The following is a 22,871-nucleotide window of genomic DNA, read 5'->3' on the forward strand; positions in this document are numbered from 1 at the left end:
CAAAAAGAAAACATTTATTCCAGTTTTCAACTCGATATTTTAAGAGTATCAGAAACACCACTTTAGAAGTCTGTCAGTTGCTTGAAAACTAATGCCAGGAGTTCCTCTCCTTAACTGAAGCTCATTTCCGCCCTTGGACAGAGATCATCGTCCTCCAGACTTCTTTACCAATATTCAATTTTCTTCTCAGCTCTGACTTGTACACTCGTGGCCCAGAGACAGGGTATCAGGCTCTTTCCGTCAGCAGTGCTGTCACCATGCCCCTACACTGTCCATGCCATTGTCACCCTTACACCTGGTGGTTACCGAAACTGGAACAATTCGGTTGCTTCTCAGGTATTCACCTGAGCAACTTAGCATCTCTCTGAGAGTCACCCCATTGTGGGATGACTGCAATCATATCTCACAGAGGTGTCACAGCTCTTAATTACATCTTCTGCAAAGTGCTTGGAGGTTCCCTGACAAAAGTGATTTCAGCATGCAAAATACTGCAGCAAAATAAACTAATCTAGATAGCAGAGGTCAGTCCTGTCTGTCTAAGTTAACCTAACAGTCTGTGCTTTTCCTCTTCCCTTCACCATTTGCCAAAACAGATACAGTTTGTTTTTCCTTTGATCCCATAAAGTTGACAGTGACAGATTACTTTCAGCTTGTCATCCTGAACCTTCCCACTTTCCTGGTGATGTGACCTATGACATGAGGGAGATCTGTAATCGCGGACAGCTGCCTCTCTGAGTAATGTCCAGATACCGCGGGAGAGGTGGGATGGGACCACACAGAAGTCACTGTCTTCCCAGCGCAGCCACTGGGTCCTGGAGGTGGGTGGTGAGAAATAACTGTGTGAGGACCAAGGGTTTTGCAAAAGCTGTGTGAGTGTTAAGATTTTCATAAGGCAGCTCACTAATCTAAAGAAGAGTCTCATTTTCTCAACAGAGTAAGGGTTTCAGGCCATTTTTAATGTAGAAACAAGAGGCTGTCTCCAATGGTGGGGACGCTGTGTAACACAAACTCTATTTTTGTGATATTTTCACATCAGTCTGTGCTACTGGGAATAGTAGTATTTTTGTGTTCAATCTTCAAAAACTGCAAAACTGCTGAAAATGGGTTTTGTCAGTGAAGAGTAGGACTCATTCAGGATCCAGTGATGTGCTGTATGTACATCAAAGGTATCAAGCACGTAACCAGGATTAAGGGTAACAACAGGCTCAACAACTGTCAAGATCAGTCAGCCCTGTTATTCTCCACATCCCTTAAGTGTACTTTGCAGTAGAATAAAACCAAATTATATCTCATAAATCCATATGAAATGCCACATCAAAACAAATTATCAGCCAAAGATTTGTCAGAATTTTCTGGGAGTTTTAAAATACTGAGCATACAGCCACAGTGTAATTCATGCTGGAAGGGACCTCAGGAGGTCTCCTGTCCCACCTCCTCCTCAATGCAGGGCCAGCTCGGAGATCAGAATGGGGTCTTCAGGGCTTTTTCCAGCCCTGTCTTGAAAACCTCTGAGGCTGAATACCAGACAGCCTCCCTGGGCTGCCTACCCCACTGCTCGGTGTCCTCATGGGGATAAAGTCTCCCATATCCAGCCCAAACCTCTCCTATTATCTCTTGTCCTCCCACAATGTATTATTGTGAAGGACCTGTCTCCATCTCCTTGATGGGCCCCTGGGCCTAGTGGTCATCCCCATTAGATGTCATCTGCAAACTTGGTGGGAGAGCACTCCAGCAACTCCTCCAGGACACTGATAAAGGTGATAACCAGGACAGATCCTGCAAATATTTGGACAAGCAGTCACCATTGATACAAGTCTGTGACGTCAGTGCACCATGTCATTTGCTTTAAAGAGCAAAAGCAGGCTCTAAGACCTAGGAGAGACTGGCAGGACGGAGATCTCATGGACAAAAACATAGTGATACATGTGAGACGTGAAGCAATTCTGTACTGGAGACGGCTCATCCACTGAGATTCATTATCTAACTCAATGGCTCCTTAACTTTTGTGTCTCTTGAAATCTGTTGATTTCAATAAGATCTTGATCGCAGCCTAACATATCTGATTGAAAGAAAAGGAACTGAATTTTGTCTTTTTCAGCAGTTTCGTGTAAGAAATAATAACTAATTAATGGTATCATATTTCTTAAAGAGTTCTCCAAACTCTTTTAGCCAATGCGTAACTAGAGAGATTTGAGTTTTTTGCAGCTAATCATCAAACCTGTTGTAAAGGCTCTTTTGACAATGTTTTTGACATGTTAAGGACAATTGTCAGTAGGCATGTTCTGTGGGACAGACTTCTCCAGGAACACTGTCAGCCATAAATAGTACAAAGCTCCTTCACTGGAGTTAATTGATGCATATGTTTGAAGGCCTTCTGGGCAAGACACAAGGAAGAGTATTTAACTATGGTTTGATTGTGTTTTCACTTGTTTTGCTTTGGTAAACTCAGCTCCCATAACCAAGCTGTTCACATAGCTTTGACAGCCACAGTGGTCAGTTTATGTAGTATGTTGGTTGTCTGAGCAAGGGTAATTTTTTGTTGTTCTTGGTTGAAATTTATAAATCAGCTAAAGGCTGGAGGTGCTATATAAAACACAAGATGGTGTCAGCAAGTTCTACGTTAATGCTTTACTTTATGCAAAGTAACATATTCTGTTGTCCAATACTTTTACATGTACAGTAAGTACAAAAATCTTGCAATGTACAGGAAATTGTTTAGATGTAGGAACTGTCTGACTGTTCTGCAATGGAAAACCTGCTAATATGCAACAAGAAATTGTCCTTCTCCTCAAGAAATATCCTCTCATTATGCAATACACAAAGTAACCTATATTTTGACCAGAGTGTAATAGGCATACATGCATAACAATTTCTGTTCAAAGTTTTGTACATTGTTACACTTATTTTGGAAGAATATTTTGGAAAATTTCCTGTGAAACTCTTAAAAGGTCACTCCTAAAACAAGCTACTCATACATGCCCACAGGAATAGCATCGTCTGTGTCATCCTATAGCTGTGTAGCACCAATTTAATTCTATCATGTCTCTGTGCAGGTGTAGTAAATCCACTCCTGGGAGGATTGTATTCACTCCATAGGTACAGCATAAGCTGTGTGCCTCTGCACTTCAGCCATTTGCTTACAATTTCTGCATGTCGACGTCCAGTAATTCTGCTGGAGCTATTGCTACAGCTCTGCTCCAACTGGGCTGTCAGACATCCAGAAATCCCAGCATCCAGAAATTCTTGAAAAACATACAGATTTCTCAGCTTTTGGGACAGTGAATGAAATTAGAGGCAAGGAAACTTGGATGGCATAATACAGCAACCATAGACTGGCTCTTACTGCTGTTGGTAGACATCAAACCTACACATCCACCTTTTAAATATGTTGAGACACATCTGAGGTAAGTCAGTAACTTCTAACAGCTGGAGTTAAATTCCTTAGTTCTTTTCAAAAGTACAGCCTTCAGATTTGGTCCTTGGGCTTTTTCAGTATTGGTAGAAAATAAGACAATACCTGGACTTGCAAGAGGAATAATAACAAAAACATAAATATGTGCCTAAATATTTCCATCAAATAGCAACTACTTCTTACCCTCTATCAATATTATGGAGATGTAATTAACTGTATCTATATTGTTAAAATTATATATGGAATAAGTGACTGATTTTAGTTAAAGAATACAGCTTTGAGATGATCCTGCAGAATAAAGCAACTAAAGCCTCTTTATTCTGTGGAAGCTGCAAAGACCTGTCCTGCCTACAGGAAAATACACCCCTCTCCATGAGGAAGAAATACTTGAGTGACTTTTGCAAAAACAAACACTTAAATGCAGCTTCTTAGAAGGCCAAGTATCACTGAGGGTGACTGCCTACCTTGGAGGTTTTGTGTTTTCTTTGTCTTAGTGAGGCTTCTCTGTATAATTCCTTTTTTTCTGGTGGGCCAGTTTACGCTGACACCTCAAAGGCTAAACCCCTTTCCCTTCCCTCCCTCTACTTGATTTGCTTTTCTATCACCACACGCTGCACATGCGAGGTGGAGCTGCCTTTTAACTTCAAAGTTCAGCATGATAGGAGGGCAGTGGAAATCAAACAAAACTTCAAAAACACAAGGGCAGTAAGGCACCCACAAAACTAACACTTGGATCCAAAACTAGATGGGTGGCCAGCTTTATCCCAGACAGTCCATCAACAGCCTAACCACAGGTCAGACCAACTCCAATGTTGCTCATGCTGTCCTCTGGCATTCACCAAGAAGACAGATATTTCTGCCCAAGGAATTTCCTCCACAGGGATTGCCTTTAAAGAGGGAGGGGGAAGTCAGTCTCCTAGAGGAAATGCACATGTATGCTACCAATGAAAGACTTAAAAAAAAAAAAAAAAATGCAAATCGAACCTATGTTGTTGATTGTATAATTGTGGGGAAATGAGAATTGGGCTTCCACCTCATTTCACATCAGCCTGAATTTTCCTAGACTTAAGGAGAAAAAACTTAAAAAAATGTTCATAACAGTTTGTTTTCCTACGTAAATTAGCTCAGGCGGGGTTCTGCTAACTCAGTCCCTGCCCATTCAGTTGCCAGTATAAGTACCCAAAACATTACTTTTTGAGGCTTGCTTCCTACAGTTGAACAACTGTTGTTCTTCGTTTCATATTATGGGTGTAAGACAGAGAATCCAGGTACTTTTGGCAGGTGGTGAGCTATATTATATTTGTTACCAATGCACATACTCACAAGCTAGAAACTTGCTTGAACCAAAATGATGGTTAACCAGAAAAAGAACAGCCCCAGCCCCAAAGATGCTTCAGTCTGAGATAATAGACAATGCACCCATGTTCATTTAATACGAACTTTAACATCAGTTGTTTGATTCAATCAATTTAGGCTCTGAAGACTTTCTTGAACAGGCAACCAAAGGGCAGCTGGTGAGAGTCTCAGCAGGCAGATGAATCCATCCACATGTAAGCATGCATGGAGGAGCTTGAAGGTCTTCATCACAAGGTTTGGATTCAACCCCTGTTTTAGCTTTTCAGCTATTGCCTGACTTCAGTCTGTGCTTTAAAGCGAATTCCAATAAAAAATCCAAAAGCCCAAGCTAAATGTACCTGGTGTCTTTCCCTTCGCTTTCAGCTTTCCTACCTACTTATGCTTCTGTCTGTAAAAGAGAAATGACTGGGTTTGTAATAAGGAAAAGTGTGATTTCCAACTCTTGATCCAATTTCTTGTTAACAGAATTTTGACTATAAGACACACATGGGAACTTGGACAAGGTGTAGTTTTAAGGAACCAGCACAGAAAATATGCTAATAAACAAGATATTAAAATGCGTGTGTTTGAGGTGTTCAGGTAGGTTTCTTAGCTATCTGGAGGGACACTGAGTAGAAAGAAGTTGGTAAAATTACAAGGAATTGTGCCAGTAGTTCTGCCCTAAATTCTGCAGAGCAGATGAGGGGCAGGAGTACCTCACACTTTTCTGTAATTAGCTTTCACTAAGCTGCACAGGAAAATCTTTGATTTACATGTGCCTGCAGTTTCCAATCAGCTAAGCTGTGTTGTGCTGTTGTAAAGTATCTTTTCTACTTGCCGACTAGAACAAGGCAGGCATTAACTTTTTGCCACAGAACAAAGTGAAATTATGTATAATCCCCATGTTATGGCTCCTGTTCTCTCTAGTTTAATCTACAACACTGGGAATTTGTTGTACAACAAGAAACACATTTTAAGAATTGTCACATTTTGTAATTCCTTTTTGTGTTTGGAGCGTCACAAGCATTGTGGCTCTGGTTCAAGCCAACTGCAGCCTGGAAAATGAAATATAATCTAAAAATACCATAAAAATGGAAATTTTTAGCGTTAATCTCATGTAAGGCTTTTACATTCTGTAGTGAAGCTATCTAAACCTGAAAGAGACTCTGACTGAAAATCGAGGATCTTTGCAGTTATTTGTAGCTCCTCTCATCCACCCAGGCTATACTCATGGGTCTTGTTCATGAAAGGGTCTTTGCGAGGAGACCTTGCTCCATCTGAGGACCTATCAAAAAGCCTGCAGAAGCTTTCATGACAGGATGGCTCTATATTGAACGAAAGGACAGAGTGTTAGTAGCACCAAGGAGGATGAGGGCAAGAATGGCTCAATAGATAAAGGCGACGGTTTAAAATTCGGGCAATCTGGGTTGTAGTTCCTCTCCTACTGCTGGTTTCTGGTGAAGCCCTGGGCATATCTTTTACTCTGTGTTGCAGGTGGTTGACCACGTAATGGGGAGAACAGCCCCAAAGAGAATGACAGCAAGGATATGTGCAAAAAAAGGAAGGAAGGGGGTGTAGGATAAGTCTATCCCATAGCAGATAACAGGTTTCCCAGGGAGGGTAGATGTGATCAAACCTCCAGTCCTATGAAGAGCCATCAGAAAAACTAGGCAGCTCCTGGATATGCCTCTTCAAGACCTCCTTCTGAGGAGCCAAGACCTGGCAGAATATGCTTTGCTATTAGTGGGGCCTGGGTGCCAGTGTCATGTATGTGAAGTGGAAGACCCAATGGGACCTCCCCTACCCCTGCTTTCAATTATGCAAAATTCTGTAATTTACCAGGTTGTATGTCAGAGCTGAATAGGGGCATATAAAGTTTGCAAATATGCATTAACAAATTATCATGCTGCCAAAATAATTTGTATTTGTAACACATCTAATGCTCTTAAGCTGTGTTGTGGGTGAACCTGAAAGGCAGTAGTATTTTTATGCTAATATGCTGTAAAATGTCTTAGCAAAATAAGCAAGTCCCTCTGCAGTGGGTGTTTATTTTCCTTGATATGATTTAGAAGATTCTCATGTGACAATCTTTTGTGTTGTATTTGTAAAATGATCTCTGTGAGAATAACACACTATTAGAATACATTACAATCTAAAGTTGCTTGAGCAGCAGAAAGCCCCTAATACAGTGCTTCACAATGGAACACTTAAACAGTTTAGTGCAGCTTTCATGTGCAGTATTTTAAAGAACTGCTACAAGCCATGTTTGCAGTGCTTTCAGGAAAGCAGGGTAATATTGAGGAGAAAGCTCCTTACCAGTGAGCTTCCTGTCACTGAACGATCATGTTGCTGTTCCAGCAAATCCAGGTGGGAACATTTTCAAGGAAATGTTGAATACTCCTTTTGCCCAGAAACAGCATATCTATTTTTAGGAATATTTTCCATTGGCCTGCAGCACATTTCAGTTGCTGTAGCATAATGGAGAGTGGCATATTGTATGTTACGTTGAATTGAGAAAATGACTGTGTTGCATCATGTCTGTATTTGGCACTGAAGGATGCTGAGATATTCATATTTCCCCATACTTGTGCCAATTGGTATGCAATGCAGATATATCATAAATAGAATGTAGGGTATGGGATCCATCCTGCGCTCGTTTAACCCTGTGACACCTCAATAGCATAAGACTTTTTTGAGGAGACTGGAAACAGTCCCAGTGTGTCCTGGTCATAGTCTGGTTTTGATACTTAAATATAAGGCACTGTTGGTGCTGTGGAAGGAGCTGTTACTGTAATTTATACTTTATGGGGTCTACCTATGTAGACATGTGCGGCTCAAAAATCTAAATATCCAAAAAATATTCTGTTTTTTCAGGGCATTTTCTAATTAATGAGACACATGTCAATGCCCTGCATGTGAAACCCCTTGCGTGGAAAACATCAGGTATGCACCCCAGAATAAACAGATTCAGATCCTCAGGGGGAACAGGCTGCCCAGTGGGCAGGTATGGCTCCATGGTCTGGAGGTGCCTCTGCCCTGAAAAGCACCACAGCTGAGTGGGGAGATCTGCATCCATTTCCCTTTGTCCCCATCCACCCCATGACACCCTCTCTGCTGGGGCATATGGTGGGGCAGAATCAGACTCTGCTGCCTCTATTGCACTTGAGAGTAGATGAGCAGATAAGCTCCATGGCCAGGCCAAAATGGGGACGAGATAATCTGCTGCAAAATTTCTTGATGCTGATTTCCTCCTCAAATTTTGTATCACATTTAGAGAGGGAAAAAAAAAGTCTTGGGCACTCTGTTTTACTCTGTATAACTCTTACTCATACAACTAGTGTCATATTCAGTCAACTTTATATCACTGACCAAAAAGTGGACAATTAAACAACTATCTTTGGAGATACAGAAATTGCAGTGATTTTCCATATCTAAATTGCAGTGATTTTCCTTATCTGGTTTGTGAGAAAGAGGACTCTGCACTCAGTAATCTATCTCACCCTGCTTCATTCAAGCCACCAGGCTGAGTTTGTATAGGCATTGCAGTACTGTTAACCCTGAATTTTGACACTCACCAATAGGGGCATTACAAGCTAATATTGTAACTCTGCCATTAGAAACAGGAGATTTTAGTTTTCAAGTCTACCCTTATTTCAACCTTTAGGTACGTGCATCTCTATTCCCTCAAAAAACGGCACATCTTTTATGTGCAGATCTCAGCAATAACCAAGAAAAGACTTTCTGATTTAAATTGGAAAGATCAGCTACACTCTGTTTGGCAAACTGAACTGCATATTAAAGTCACTTTTGATTTAGTCATTTTGAGAGATCTGTCCCCATCACAGTTGTTTTCTTTAGCCCTTGACAGTGAGTTGAGGATGCACTTCGTTTTTACATTTTATTGAGCTAAAATAGCAAATAAAAATATTTCTAAAAGTGCTTTTAAACTATTTTTCAAGTGGTTGGGGAATATTAAGTGAATGAGTCCATTTAGGCACTCCAACCTGCTGTGTCAAAAGATAAATACTTTAAACAGCTCTAAGAAACAGCTGTTTTGGGAAAAATTGGGGTGGAGGCCCCTTGTCCACAATAAGTTCCATGAATGTCAGTGGGGACTTTGCCACTGTCTCGAAGTTAGGATTTGAGTAAGGACAAAATATCAATATATTGATATTTAACCTTGTAGTCTCAGCTGGTGGTGAGTTAAGTAGCAGCTCATTGAGAGGCATCATTTGTCCTGTGGAATGAAGTTGTGATTGGGATTTCATGCCCTCGCACAGTTCCCCTTGCTGCCTGGTGTGTAATCTGATGTTGTACATATCTTTAAAAATGAAGACATGAGCCACATTTTTCTTTTTATTTCCTATCTGTTCAAATGCAAGCTGTAACATGCAGCGCTATCACTGCTCATAACTATCACACTTAATTACGCTTCATGCGCTGAATTTGGGATCTGAATGTCACTCAAGTGGTTCTTGCACACTTTATGATGGATATTTAATCCAAAAAAACTGAAGAAAACAGATCATTTAATTTTCTAATCAGTTTACCAGATACAGGCTGTGAGGCATGGAAATATTTTGAGCATTTTCTATGTTTTTTAATGAAGTGTTACTACAATGAGAGGAGGATGTTACAGCCCAGCTGTTGCTATACGCAGCAGTGGCTGCTGTGCTCTGCGCAGAGCATCACGCGCCGGCTCGCGGTGAAGCTCCAGGCCTCCAGCCAAGGACAGCCGACAGCAAGCTGGAGACTGTGCTTGTTTTCCTTTTTTATATTATTTTTTTATCCCCCCCGCCCCTGCCCCAGTGGATAAACACCTCAAAAATTTCAGAATTAAAGTTTGAACATTGCTAAAGGAAGAAAAAAGGAGGATGGATGCTTTTTCCTTCTGTCTTTGCAAAGGTGTAGGCTGTGGGTTTGTGTCTCTCAGCAGCTCCATGAGTGAAGGGGGCCTGTTGGAGTCTGCCTCCATCAGGGTATGTTTGCTTCTCCACCATACTACTTCTGCTCTTTCTTCCTCCCTTCAAGTTAATCTTCTCAACTGATGATATTCTGTGGAGACACAAGATTTATGTGTTCCCTGAAAGATGCAGACCAAGTTTTTCCTTTCAGTGCAGAGCATCTAAAATAATGGGGAACATGCTGGCAACATTAAAACAAATGTGCGTCAGATCCCCGGGGGACTTGGATGCCATGCATGCAGTGTTTCCTCCAAACATCTGAGAACTAGCATCATTGTTCTTCCAGAGCATTTCTGAAGCAAAGTAAAAAATAGGACATGTCCATAAATCCTTGCACATGAGCATGCAAAGCTGTAAGACTCGGACTTTAGGTTTGAATGGTACCGGACATGGGTAGATGCAACTGGCTTATCAGGGTCTTTACTTCCCAGGTATTCCGTGTAAGTGGAAAAACACAGACACATTTTTCCCACTGAGAGAAACATGTATGTATTTGTTGTTTTGTTTTTGGTTTTGGTTTTTTGTTTTTTTCTCAATAATTAAATTACCCTTAGAAGAATTCTATGTGGCTAGAGAAACTTGAAAGTAAAATAAATGCTCTACCCATCAGGGCCACATACATATCTTATTTTTTTAGAAGCAGGGTATGTAGTACTTTTAAAGAGCTGTTACTATCTCAAGCGAAAACAGAGAAGTGTCTGTAGGATGTCAGCATCCCCAGGCCTCTTAGACCTGGAGCCAGCTAGCAGGCAACAGCAGAGATTAGAAATTGATTTTGCTTGAAAGGAGTTATTTCAAAGTGATTGGATAAAACAGAGATGTGTGTTATAAAAGAGTTGAGGTAAATATTTCTTATCCTGGAAGACAAGATATACCTTTTGTTTGAGTGGCTGTGGCTCAATACTTCACGCTTTGCCCCTATTATCATTAAATGCATTTACAGTCAGGTAATAGATGTACAGCAGTAAAAAAACAACATAAGTGGAAAGAAGGAAGCCTGTATTCCCCAGGACATTGATTCATTTACATGATTAGGAGTCAGAGCTCATAGATATTTATACTTTAAATCAATGCACAGTGAAACAATCTACAACTGACTTGAAAAGATGGAATCTGTGGTGTTAAGCTTCCCTGGGAGGTGCTGAGCACTTTTGGCTTTTAGCAATATCTCTAGGAACTGAGTGTGCCTTGTGGCTCATCGACATTGAACTCTATAGCGACACAGAAATTTCCCATCCTTTCCTAACCTTAGCCCTACTTCCCTTATGGTCTTACACATGCACTACAGCCCCTCAGTGAGGGGCAACTAAACACAATGTTGTTCAGTTGTCCCAGGAGGTTGTTGTTGAATATCATGAAGCCCTTTCTAACTTCCAGGTCCTGAGCAGATGCTGCCGCACCATCTCCAGTTTCTTATTATACCAGAATAAGGGTGTAAAGAAGGAAAATAAACCTCTCCAGTGCTTGGAATTAAACTTAGAGCTTTTAACTGACCCAATGTTCCCTCCTCTTTGCTTTGCACCTTGCAGTACCTCTGAAATAGCTGTGGGTTTGACCCTGCTTTGTGAAATTACTCAGTGTCTGAGGGCAGTGGGTGACTTCTTAAAGAACGAGATATCAACTAGAACAAAATTATCACAGTAATTTTTGGGAGCTCTTATTGTCTTTTTTCAGAATATTTCTTTAATTTATTTTTAACAGAATGGATATTGGGAATCCTTATAATTATTCTGAAGATTAAACTCTGCTCTTGGAAGATCACAGCTCAGTCAGTATTTGGCCTTTTGAAACTGTGTCAAATAGATTAATTAAAAACTAGTAAATTTATTTATTAAAACTGTCATTTTATCAGACTGTACCTTCCCTATGCAGTCTAGATACTGATACAGAAGCCCTTCTAGATGACACAGGTATCTGCTGTCCATGCTGAAAAATGTTATTACTTTATTAGTACGGCAAACCTAAAAATAAGTACTTGAATACTTTTATACTGTGCTGAAATTGAGTCCAGTCACACACAATGTCAAGTGTTTTCTAACTTAATATTTGGGAATTCAGCCAAGAAACTGTGTTTTTCTGCCAGAAGTAGAATAGCACACCAAAAATATTTCACTACTCAACAACATTCTTATTAAAAGAACAGAGCCCTTAACAAGTTTTGCATTATTTTGTCTCTCTCTAGGTAATTCAAGTGTTATCTTGAGATCTGCATATATTTTGCATGCATTTCATGCAAACAGAGACTATTTGCATAACCAATTATTTTTAATCATTAACCAGCTAACATTGTAGTAGGTTCATTTGTTTTTAAGACATTACTGATACTCTGTTCGCCAAATTCAGCTGGGTTAAGTCAGACTGTTGCAAAGCAGCGGCAGTGAGTAGGACTCCATAGTTGTCCATGAATATGGATGTAAAATACCTTGGATATGGCCAAGGCGCAGTAGAGTCTGTTGGCAAATGTCTCCTTGCAGTGGGATTCCACATGATGCCGTGAACTGTAATAACCGATCCTTATGTGAGATGGCTGCACAATTGCAGAGTTATTATTTTCTCCTTATAAGGATTTCAATTAGTTTCTATTTTTCAAAGCTGAATACTCAAAAATCCTCGGCAATATGTTCACACTGGAATCAGTCATCGACTTTACTGGAAGCAGAGTGAGACTCAAAACTTTAAACACTTGTCTAGTGCTTCTAGAAAACCCCTGTATACATAAATAAATGTTTTTCTCAGCTGAAATAGTAGGGAATTTTTTTCTGCTTTTCCTTTATTCTGTCAGAATTTCCAAGGATGTTTACTAAAGTTTTCTGAGGAAAATCTATTTAACCATATCCATATAATATCTAAATAGTCTTAAATTAAGCTTTCAAAGCACCATACATACAATAAAGAATCCACACAAGATTTTTGCACATTTGGTAAAAAATAATAACTTCTTTTTACACAGCAGAAAACTGAGGCAAAAATTATGAAGTGACTTCAACAAGCATTGCAAAATAAAAAATTTCAGGCTTGCTAATCCTAGGAATTTTATACGATAGGTTGTATCTCTAAAACTGCTTTCCTAGTTTTTAACCGTCACAGTAAACAAGCAGAAATAAATTTCTGAGTCCTCAGTATATGGTATTTTCTTTACAGGTTATGCACATGGTTAGATAATTTACTGGTTGCTTTATATGGTGCCCTAAGAGCATTCAAAACAGGTGACAGCAGTTTATGAATGGTATTTAATACATTTCATGACCTCTTGATGTTATAAGAAAGCACTTCACGGTTGTATACAGATCCCTGCAAAAGTTCCCAATAAAAACTGTAAAACAAGTAATCCAAAGCAAGGCGATCACTAGAAGAAGGTCGTCCTCAAGAGGCACCTGCATTCATGAGAAACAGAGAAAAGAATAGCCATAGATGTGCTTCTGATGTTACAGAAATTGGCTATGTCCATATCTGCTTACTGGGGGAAGACAGTAAAAGACATATTCTCAGTGTTTACATTGCACAGGAAAAATATAAACAATCCTCCTGAAAAGGAAAAAAATGAACACTTCTGGCTCTGTAACATTAAGTTCATTAAAAAAGCAATGTGGTTCGGTGATGTAAGTATACATTAGTGGCAAACTCATGGAGCACAGTCAGCACAGAGATGTTCCTCAAAAGCTCAAATGAAGAAGTATGTGGTTCTATGTCCCTTTTCTAGATAAACAGTAAAATTAAACCTGAATTATCTTAAGAAATTGGTGATTTCTTAGTCTCAAACAATTGTTTAAGAGTATTTCTATTACATTAATGCATAGTAAGGGGTTTTAGGCTCAGGGCTACTAACTACAAGGACATTACCTCTGAACCACCACCAGTTGGAGGAGTACTTAGGGAAGCCTTGACCACATGCTCATCTCTATAATCTGCTTGCAGACACCAGTTTCCCATCACTGGTGGAGAGCAGGTAACAGGCTGTGCATATCTCTGCTCGGAGCCAGGGCTGCCACTTGTAGTCTGAAGTTCTTATGTTGATATAAAATATATTAACCTCATGTTATTTGATTTAATTTTTCTCCATGACTTCAGCTTCTTGCCAGAGCACTGACACACAGAACTAATTTATAATATCCTTCAGGCACACCGGTATTTCTTATACATGCACAAGAACTTGTTGACTGTCTGGTGTCCCTGGTCTTCACTTATCAATCTAACAATTCAATGTATGGTGAGATCTCAGCATGGCTGTCATGCTGCCCTGTCTTATTGCTTAAGTACACCCCTGCTAAAATTACTACACCACCACTGGGGGTGAATGAATACATGATAAGAACTTCAGTTTGACAGTTTCAAAGGAAATGGCATAGGGATTTAATTAGACCCTCTGTGTGCGCCTCATTGATTCCTAGAGAGGTTTTCATTCTAGTGGAAGCAGATGTGGATGGTAGTGTCAGAGTTAGGATTATTTTGCATGTTTTTATAGATAACTTCAGAAAGAGTAAGAGAGCCAGGCACTAGAGGCCCAAACAGCAAACCAAGAGATTGGCTAGTTCAGGAATTAGCTGCATAATTTTTTCCATTTTTCTGATGCACAATGTGTATTAAAACTGAGTGGCAGAATGCAGCTGCAAGGCTATCAGGCTGCACTGAAGAGTTATGGCTATGTTTGGTCTCTGTTGGATAGCTTACTGAGTTATACTGAAGAAGCTGTATAATCTCATCCAGTCGTGACCTAAACATCTTGAGCATCCGCAGGATCCAAAGCAAGACATTGTATCTTTGTTATTTACAATTTGAATGAACATAAGGTGAAAGAACACCTAGATCTACAGAAAACTGGTGAAAGTTTTCAGCAGTGTCAATAATCCAAGGTCAGTATTTGGAAAGCATGAAAAGCTAGTTTTTGCAGCCATTGCAGCAGACTTGGGTGGAGAGCTGAATGAAGTTGAAATGCACTTCAGCAATGCTCCCAAGAGGGCACATACAAAACTAACTGCTAGTCACTAATGACAGGAGGTTCCTTACACATCAGTTTCCTCCAGCTGGAGCAACAGATAGACAAACAGGCAATAAACAAAGCTAATATAATTAATTATGTTGTTTTCCCTATGTTTTTGATATACATGGAGAATGACAGTCTGGAGCTGCACCTCCATGGCAGCCGAGACATTTCTGCTGGTGACAAGTACAGGTTTCTCAGCAGGAGCTTTAGCCAGTGTTGGCTATGGACCCCCTGGAAGACTGGTGGAGTCAGGAATCATGGTCTCCTGGTTCCAGCCATAGAGCAAACACTGGCATCGTCACTGGCAGTGACTTTTAATGCCTGCTTCTGACATTAAAATATCATGTCAGAATAGAATGGCTTCCATAAGGAAAGTGATTACTGGTGGCCTGCACAAGAAATGATCTCTTGAAGCTTCCAGGTGCCACTTATTTTGAGCTGTTCTTTCAAAAGAACACTGAGAAAGTTTTGACAGATGTCCTTTGCAATATTCACGTTCATTTTATGCACAGGGTGGAGTGCAGAACTGGGCTTGTTCTGCTGCCATTATCCTTTTTTGGCTGTGGAGTAAGACATAATGATTCTTTCACATTCAGTCTTTCATGGAACTGGCCATGAGTTGCTGCTGAAAAGTCAGAGAATAAAACTGAGTGGCACAATGCATCATCCTTGGTAAATGCACCAATTACTGTGTGATAACCACAGTTGCTCACTTTTCCCTTTATTATGACCCTACACAGGCACAGATAGCTGTTTCATCCCTCACTGTTTACTGTGCAAGACACTCTCCAAAAAGCATTAGATGAAAGCATTAATTCTCAATTAACAGGGAATGCACAGCTCTCTGCAGATCTACTCACCAAAATTTGGGTGAATTCAGCAATAGGTGCTTGCCAAGCTGGAGCTTTGCAGATCCTTGATGCACGTGCATAAACGAATACAATTCCTTTCTTTTTCTTTTTTTTTTTTTTTTTTTCAGCAGATGGCCACTGTGTACAAGTCTCAGAGAAATGACTCACATCAAAAGCTTTCCCTGGAACCCGTGCTATGCAGCAAGCCAGTTCATGACAGCAAAGCACAGCGAAAGTTTACATAGCAAGACTTCATCTGTGTGATACGTGTCTTGTATTTCCATCCTGTTCCTAACAGGTCACCCTTTGATCTGCTCATTATTCTCCTTCATGCTGAAAGGTTTCAGCTTTCCTATACAGAAGCTGATAGAATGAGAGGTTTTATTGTCTCAGCATGTTTGATTTCCAGACTCTCTCAAAGAGGATGGAGGAAGCAGACCAGATGCTCATTTGGATATGAAGCTTTGGTATCTCCCTGCTTCCAATATAGCTCTCTTCTGGGGCTGAATATTCTAACTCCATGTGTGGCTGTCCACTTCATGGCTTTTCCCATCTTGAAGTCTGATTTTCTCTGCAATCATAGAGTGTTGCAAAGTATATTTTCTCCAGGGCCAGCATGTCACATGTGTCACACATCTAACGATAGTACTAGAGAAGAAGCTGTGGCTAGCAATTCATAATGTCCAGACCCCAGCTTCAGTTGCCCTGCTCCATGGCAAAGAACTTTTTCCTATTACAGATTTTTTTTTAAAATAGACTGAGTACACTCTCTGGCCTCCAAATCATTACACTTCTTCCCTATCTTATAAGGAGTCCTTACCATGAAGATATTACAGTAGTTAGAGTGGGTCAAAGGGTTATTTTTTCTCCTTTGGAAAATGGGAGAAGATAGAAAATTTCCTGTCAAAATCTGGCAAAATATATTTTCTTTTTCTTTCTATAATTTGCCAGTGATCCTGCTATAAATGCAATTGCTTACTTCTTCGCTCTCTTGTTGACTTCACATATGTTTAGATAAGTTAAGAATTTTTGACCAAGTTTTTGAAAACTGAACAATTTTAGAAGGACGTTGATATATTTAATGGAATTTTTTCTGCTAACTCTATTGATATACCGAGGCTTGGTATTTAAAGTTATAGTTAGCTAATATTTAATCTTTTTTAAAAAGAAGACAACCATTATTTTCTCTTTTCCAAAGAAGAGAGGGCTTCATTTATGTAAGAATTATCTGAAAATAATGACATTTGCTTTGCAATCACATCGTCAAAGCATTCATCAAAAGCAGATACATTTGCTTACTTTGATAGAGTAAGACTGGAAGTTTGTATCACATCTTCATTCCATCAACCTCCTGAACCAAGAGCATCAACAAAGCAGTTTTGTGAATGTTTCTGTTTTTGGTATTCACTAATCTAATATACAGAGTTGGAAATCAGTTAGGGCAAGACACAGATCTTATGAAGAATTGATCTGCCAAATCTCTGTAGAGTAGAAGAAATATTAGGAAAATTTAGACTGTTGAAAGCAATTTACTTGACTAAAAGGATTTGAAAATTGTGAATGAAAAGGATCAATAGTAATATGCAGGAAAACAAAACAAAAAACCTTTTGTTTACATGAGCACCAGCTATCCAATGGTAGGTTTTCTTAAGTGAAATGAAATGGTGTGAGTCCAAGCAAACTGTGAAAGGATTAAAGCATTTCTCAATATGTGCACTACTTTTTAGGGAGACTGCTTTTTCCTGAACTGCTCAGGCTCTGATTTTTTTCTCTCACATACAGGGATTCAAAACACCTCCCTGCCAGTGGAAGATCTTTATTAGCTTCAGACTCACAGGATACGTTAATAAAGGAGAGCGCACTATTGTTTAAAAAGGTTGCTTTATTTTGAGACTTGGTCCCTGCATTCACACTGGATAGATGTTATCTCTTGCTTAACTAAAGTCTCCTTGAAAGTACTTAAAAGCAACCCTAGTTCAAGATGTCTGCAAATTATACCCGTCCTTGTCATGATAGATCAGGAAATACCCTGGGTTGTCTTATCTACTTGATGCTGGCCAGATGATGTTCCTTTCTCACAGCTGGCAGGGCCATACTTTGCCCTATGCTTCATGTAGTTTGCACTTACATAGGATTTCACCATGGCATCCTTCTCTTTGTGCTAGGGAACTCAGTAAGATTAAAGCATCTATGCTGTTCCATTAACTATGTAACAAGGTAAATAATTAATTACTGGATGGTAACAGAACTAGGGAAAAACTCAAGAACTGAGTGAAAACAAAATGAGGGATTTCCTTTTTTTTCAGTGAAAATTTTGAAAATTTTTATTTATGGGCTACTCTCATGAGTTGTTTGTTCTAAGGTTAAATAGCTTAAAGTGCAGTAATTCTTAGCCTTTTTTGAATTCACAATGAAACATATTCCAATTTAAGAATGTCAGAACAAAACATGCTGGACTTTTACAAAACCATAGCTCTAGGTTAGGAAAATGCTAAAATGACTTTTTTTGAAACTCTAATCTCTCATTTTTGACAGGGAATCCTGAATTTTCAGGCATTTAAAAAAATTTTCAATTACTATTATTATTAATATAATAATTTTTTTCCTTGTCCCATTGCCATGGAAGGCAATGTTGAGCTGGATCAAAGGAAAGAATTAACATAGACTTGTAAAATGTTTACAAATCATGTTTCCTCCCTCCCTTCCTATAAATGGCTGAAACCCACAATTAAATGTAAAGCTTTTGTGAAGTAAAAGCTTATTTTAGTTGCTGATGAGGCAAAAAGTTCATCAGGATGGCAGGACGAACATGATGTCAGCAGCAGTTCTTGACAGAGTTGCAGAACAGCATTGCTATTTCTGGGTTTTCATTCAGAAGTGTGAATGATTGATTGCATTCTACATTGCTTTCCATTTTCATAAATTATTGTAAAATTATATATTAAAAGAGTGAGATCTTTAAATGCAGAGGAAAGGGGGAAAATGCAGTCTGTTTGGAAATTCAGATTCTTTCAAAATCCGAATTTTCATGGGCCACTGCTGCCAGTGGCTGTTTTTGTGGCTGACCCATGTTCACCTCATTTGTTGCATCAGTCATCTCTGCGTAGATCGATGCAGCTGTTTGTCTCATTATTACCTTGATGAGATTAATTATCTCTGATTATGTTAGACCTCTAAAATATGTATTCTGCCAGTATTGTATAACAGAAGAAGTTAGAATTGTTACCCTTTGAAAACAACCTTGCAGCCTGTTGAGAGATACACATTTTTTAAAGATAAGACTTAATGAAAGAAAAATTATATTTTTTTATTTGAAGAACAACTTTTTTTCCCTCAATTAAGTATTGTGATGGAAAATACATTTAAAATATAATTTAACCTTGCAAACCTCCTTATAAATACCAAACAGCTGATAGAAAGGTGACATTTCGGATGCTTAGGAGTCTCAACACCTAAGCTCTCCTCCCAGAAGTCTGTTTTTTGTACTTCAGCCAGAAAATCTCTGGAGCTGGACCACAAAGGCAGCCTGAACGACCCCATTTTTATACTGTACATTAGGCCCATGTCAACCCCATTGGTTACCAAACAGTAAATCAAGTGAATCTATGATTGTGCCTAAAAGGGGATTTTGTAAAAGTAACAGCAGTGGTTCACATCTCTTGTCATACTCGTCACAGGACTGTAGGTCAAAGATATGTCCTATCAGAGAGACTGTGTCATCCTGATTTTTGACAGTTGAACAGTTTCGTTAAGGGTATGCTAACCTGAGTTCATACAAATTGTGAAGAACGTGCCACTTGGTGAGGTGCCCTGTGTACTCAGATGGCCCAAGGACCTTCTGCTCTTGTCTTTGTCTTGCACTCTGAAAAAAAAGTGGCAGTGCAGGTGTCATGAATCTGGAGATTTCCACAAAGAAGGACCTCATTGCATCTGTGCCCTTCCACTCATATTGAAGACCAAAAACCAGCACTGGGCAGGTGTGTTTCACTCTTTCCATCAGATGGGATTAAAAAGCTGCCTTTAGCTGGCTGTCTCTCTCTGTATGGGACTTTCTTCCCACCTTCCGTCAGCCTTCTTGATGTAACTCTGCAAATGTTCTCATTGTTCTACGATGGCACCAGGTTACCTTTTCTGATGTTGCTGGACCCGCAGTCTTCTCTAGGCAAGCAAGAAGCCAGCTAGCAGCAGCAGAGCTTTTAAATGACCTCATGAACACTTTCTTACAGTTTTGGACCTCTCTCTTTAAAAATGGCTCAAGATACTCTCTGCTTTGGTCTGATCCTAGATTTCATATCCCTCTCACCACTGGGTAATAGTGCCGAACAGTGGCACTGCACATGCACACTTACAGACCTCAAAGATCTGCTTGAAAGAAAACAAGAGGAGGAAAAAAGTTCAAAAAAGTTGAGCAACTTGGTCTAGTGAAAGCTATCTCTGCCCATGGCAGGGGGGTTGGAACTAGATGATTCCTTTCAACCCAAACGATTCTATGATTCTGATTGATTCTAAAAGAAGCAGAGAAACAGCCAGAGACCAAGTCTTGCGTGTCTTGATCACCAGGATTCTCCAGCTGAGTGGATTTCAAGGTGCCAAAAGTCTCCTTCAAGAAATGATGGAACAATGTGTTTAGCAGTGGATCCAGTTTTCTCTGTGGTAGCGCATCTTCTCCTGTTCTCTGTGAGTGGAAGCTCATGGGTTGTGCTGCTGCCCTCAGCATTGTCTCCAAAAGTGTAAATAAGAAAAAGCTGCTGGTTTCAGCACTGCTTTACATAGGTTACCTTACTGCACAGTGAAATTGCTTTCTTCCTTACCTGGAGGGGGACAGCACCTGGAGAAACCATGCTGGAAAATGTGTTGGAGCTGCAAGTTTCTGTGAAGAGATATATACTTGCCTCAACAAATCCCGAAGGTTTTGTAGATTCCCCAACTAGGAAAACCAGGAAAACTAGGAAAACTAGGAATTACTCCAGTTTTCTCCTGCTCATCTGAGGAAGGGCCAACCACCCTGTTTATGTTTTCATTTTCCATTCATGAGGACAGTAGATGGTACAGTGAGCTAGTGCTTTGGCTTTTCAGTTTCAACAGTCTTCACTTTATGAAAATAAATCCATGAGCCACAGCCAGAGGATCCAGTCCTTCTCCTTTGGGTGTCAGGATGGTGTCAGTTTTGCAGAAGCAGATATTTCAGTGGGAAATCTCCCCCGTGACCTTATATATGTAATTCCTCTGATACTGAAAGATCCAAAGATGTTTTGTGAAGCTCATCCAAAGCTTTTGACAACTGAGATGCAGCCAGTTCTGGGATGGAAGAAAAGCACAGGGAAAGCTAGGCTGTGGGTATATGAAAATGACTACAATTATTAAAACTGGAATTCAAGTCAAAACACTGTGCTAGGGCATTAGCTGAGTACAACTCACTGGGAAAAGTGCTATCTGATGAATCACCAAAAAGTCTTTGTGATTCTGTCCTCTGCGGTGGTTGGAAATCACATTTCCAGCTCCTGCTTGCCAAAAAGAAAGGCTCAGGTCTGGATCTGCATGGTTGCCAACAGGTAGCCTCGCAGGTTTGAACTCGGCAACATTGACACATCTGCATTCGTACATCTTGACAACCAATGTGTAGAGGACAAATTTCTCCACTTCTGAATCACAAAGGCAAAACAAGAAGCCAAATTAATTCTTGTTATAACCCACCCTGAATCACACAAGCACAGTTCCCACTGGCTTGCTGGAGGTTGCCATTTCAATCACGGGAGCAGCAGTTTGCCTCTTGTGCAAGTGCGGGATGCTGAAACAACTGGTGCATACTTGGGTGTTCACAGAGTGCTTTCCTACCATGTACTTTATTGACTGCATTAACCAGAAGTATTTTAAGGAGCTTTCCAGATGGATAAAGAAGTTATTGGAGGCTGAACTATGAAACCTTGAGAATCAAGGTCATGATTGCACAGAAGAGTCGACTGAAGAGGAGTACATAAACTGCTTGACAAAGAATTTGAAACCTGCATTATTTAAATATTCAAAGCACCTACAAGTTTTGCTGCTACTCTGTGAAATACAGCTTCATTTGCCAGTGAATCAGGCTTATAAAAATGGTAATTCTGAAGTGCAGTTGCTAACTGTATCAAGAGAAAAGGGATTTTACGTGTAATGGAGATTCTTTTTAATGATAAATTATCTAGCTCCTGGCTACCATGTATGAGCTCTATTAACTGCCAATAAATTGTTCATCGTTAAATCTAGTTCACTCTTCTTAATTAGGCCAAGAGTTTTTTTCCCTTTAAATCTTTTCCTTACTTTAATATGGAAAGATATTTGAAATCCCAATGATCTTAACAGCTGCACCAGACACTACTGTAGAGTCACTTAAGGACTGATGTTACACAACTGAAATCTGGAAATATCTGAAAACCTATGCTTTATACAAATCGGGGTTTGAAACACAGAATTAATAAAAGTGCCTGGTTATAGATGTAGCAAAATTCTGAGCACACTCCTATTATTCAGTTTAAAAAAACTCAACAACACACCATAAGCTTGTTGGTTATAGAAAAAATTCATATGGTTACCTGGTTACTTGAAAAGGATTAAAAGACATGCTGTACAAAAAAATAAGTAAGGAAAATATTAAGCCTATGAACTGCTGGTTAGGGAGCTCCTGGTGACTACTGTGTCAGAACAAAACATAGAATATTTCAGAGAAGTAGAGAGAAATTAATAGAAAGGCAGAGATTACCTTGCTGAAACCTACTTCATGGACCATTCCTAGAGGTGAAATAGATTTCACTCAAAGTACAGCACTAACTTTTCTTTTAATTTCCATTGTTAACTTTCATTTGTCAATGCATCACTACACAGTGAGTTACAACCTTTAGTCTTAGCTTAGTCCAACAGATCTCCATGGTGTTTCACCAGCACAACTGTATTATTAGCTATTCTAAAAAAAAGACCTAAATAAAATGTTGTCTAGAAAAGGTAATTAAGATTTGGAGGCACTTGCTGTCCATTGTTGGAAACCTGTGTTTCCATTCTACCTTTAGTTGTCCATCTGAAATAATAGGGTAAATGCATATGCATTTGATGTATGCATTATCACTCACTTTGCATTGCTAACTGGCTCTCTGGATACCATTTAAGGTTCAGACTTAATCAGTCAGCAATTTTCATACTTCTCCTGCAAGATGTGAATCTTTTCTTCAGGGCAGACAGAGTGCTGGACTTGAGCGACAGCAATTGCGACTGCAGGGAATCCCAGTTGTCAGACCTGGAATTGAGTCAAACTCATGTGACTTTTCCCATGGGATATAGTTAGCAAATCTCCCTGACAG

This window comes from Nipponia nippon, unplaced genomic scaffold (assembly GCF_047370975.1).
Source record: "Nipponia nippon isolate SJK-2023a ecotype South Korea unplaced genomic scaffold, ASM4737097v1 scaffold_24, whole genome shotgun sequence".
Taxonomy (NCBI): Eukaryota; Metazoa; Chordata; class Aves; order Pelecaniformes; family Threskiornithidae; genus Nipponia; species Nipponia nippon.